Source organism: Citrus sinensis, chromosome 2 (genome assembly GCF_022201045.2).
Source record: "Citrus sinensis cultivar Valencia sweet orange chromosome 2, DVS_A1.0, whole genome shotgun sequence".
Taxonomy (NCBI): Eukaryota; Viridiplantae; Streptophyta; class Magnoliopsida; order Sapindales; family Rutaceae; genus Citrus; species Citrus sinensis.
In genome coordinates, this window is record NC_068557.1 from 13,658,926 (window position 1) to 13,661,402 (window position 2,477).

At 33.8% G+C, this 2,477-nt stretch overlaps 1 non-coding gene across 1 annotated transcript; it reads left to right on the forward strand.

Moving 5' to 3' along the window:
* The first annotated feature begins 266 nt into the window (after positions 1 to 266).
* On the forward strand, positions 267 to 374 carry LOC112495845 (small nucleolar RNA R71). Its single transcript, XR_003062221.1, has one exon. It is a non-coding gene; the product is annotated as a small nucleolar RNA R71 (small nucleolar RNA).
* The last annotated feature ends 2,103 nt before the right edge of the window (positions 375 to 2,477 follow it).

Below are 2,477 nucleotides of genomic sequence, written 5' to 3' on the forward strand. Positions count from 1 at the left end.
TCATAGCCTTCACCATATTTGTTAATGAAGTCACTTGGGCTGATAATGTTGTCAAGGCATCTACATTGTGAACTCATGTTGTTTCTCTTGTTGTAGCTTATCTGGTAAATGGCCACTGATAGTTGTTGTTGGTTATCATCCCCAAAATTTCATAAGTCTCATTGTAAGACTTAGACAACAAGACCCCATTTGCTGAAGCGTCCACCATCAATCTAGTGCTTGGGTTTAAACCTTTGTAGAAAGTGTCCAACTATATACAACAAGGAATACCATGACAAAGACATCTCCTGAGTAACTTCTTGAATCTTTTCCATGCATCATACAAGCTATCATCTTTAAATTGAGGGAAAGATGTGATTGCATTCCTCGATTTTGTATTTTTGGTCGGTGGGAAGTACTAAAATTTCAACCAAGTCATTCCATGTACTAATGGAGTCAATGGTAGAAAGTTTAACCATACCCTTGCTCAATCCCTTAGGGAAAATGGGAAAAGTCTGAGTCTCTATGTTTCCTGTGATGCTCCAGCAATCTTGAAAGCATCATTTACTTTTAAAAATAGTTTAAGCTGTAGATGAGGATCTTCTGATGGTAGTCCATTGAATTGCCCTACTGTTTGAAGCATCTGAAACATCACTGGTTTGAACTCTAAATTATTAGCTTCCACTTCACTTCAGGCCTGATTATTCCAAGATTTATGGTTTGAGGACTTAATACGGCATAATCTCTTATAAATCTATCTCTATCGTCTGCCATGTGGATAATATTGTTGTTTCCTGGTTGCTCATGAATAATTTGCCCATTCTGACCTTCGTGACCTCCTTGTACATTGATTGGTTCTATTACTCCACGAGGATTCACATTCCCTAAATCTTCCAAATCATCCATGTCTATAGCAGCTTTTAAATTTCTTTACTCTCTTCTCAGTCTCCTTGCAGTTCTTTCAATTTCTGGATGAAACTGAAATTCAACAGGTTTGTATTTACACATGCAAGGTTGCTAGAGCACTTCTGTCAACAAAGCAAATAAATTAAAAGAAAAATAAAAATTTCGCACCAACTAAAATTGATTTCACAAATCGCAATAAACAATCAATCCCCGGCAACGGTGCCAAAAACTTATTGGGTGATTTCTAATGCAATAGGCGTCAATGTGTAAGTGTACACAACAAGTAATATACTAATGAGTATTTAGATCGTCTCTACAGGGATTGATGTTATCAGATTTACGACAGTAATCTTAACAGTGCAATTTCAATGTAAATAAATTAAAATAATTAATTATTCTAATGAACTACTAAATTAAATATGCAAGTAACAAAATGCAATAAGGAAAATTCTCGAGCCAAACACGAGGATGTAATCAATAAGTAAGAAGTAGTTGAATGAGTAAACTTACTTAATGATTATGACTATTTTTCTAATTAAGATTCTGTTACTACGGCATCTACTACAGTACTGGGCAGAATCCCTCATGCATCCTCAACTATCGCTTGTTGGATATCTTATATCTAATTGCAACCTAACAATGACCAATTTTTACACTAACATTATATATAACATTATATGTTCTACGTTACAGCTACCCTACAAAGTAAATCTATGTGTCTAGTTCTTTACTAATTTTAGACCAAATATGGCCTTATTCAAATCAAGATTAATTGAACTTAACCTAATCTAAAACCATGTATTGTCTTAATTTATTCTACTAAGTCAGACCTTTTCTAGGCTCCTTTTAGCTAGTACCACTAAATGGGTGGTCAGCCGAAATAGGGAATTGCAATAAGTAAAATTAAGACAAAATACTATAGCAAATACAAAGTAACACGCATACATCAGTCAAATACCCATTAAGCTTGTTTATTACCCAACCACAACAAAGTTTAGTTCATGATTTGTGATAAAACAATAACAAAAATCATTTTAGCTATTAAATACATTCCCATAAATAAAGAAAAACAAGAAAAGAATATGAGGAATTGAGTTCCCTTGATCTTGCGATCTCTCTTTTTTCTCCTTAAATCTTCTATTGCAGCCATCAAATCTCTCTTTTTCTCTGTTTTCTTGTTGTTTTTTCTATTATTTTTCCTTGACCGATGGCTCTCTCCTTTTTTTTTTCCTGTGTGCTCCTTTTATATCTTGGAATTAGAGTAACCAGAAGCGTGTGGTCACATATCTCCATTTTTTTAAGCTTCAAATCGCAATCATTTAGCTATCGTACGTGAAATCTAGTCTGTCGTTGCTACAGGATTGCTACAGCAATGGCCATAGCATCTTCATTGTTCTAGACTTAATTTAATTCCTCTATAGCCAAGTTCTTTTGTTATCTCTGCAAGTCTGCTACAATAGTATTCCATCATAAAACTTGAGCTTTTTGGTTACCTACAATCATGCACATAATTTGAGCACAAAATGATCTAAAACAAAATTAATTTTTTTAAAAATAAACTTAAATGGATGCTCATACAAAATATAGCTAAA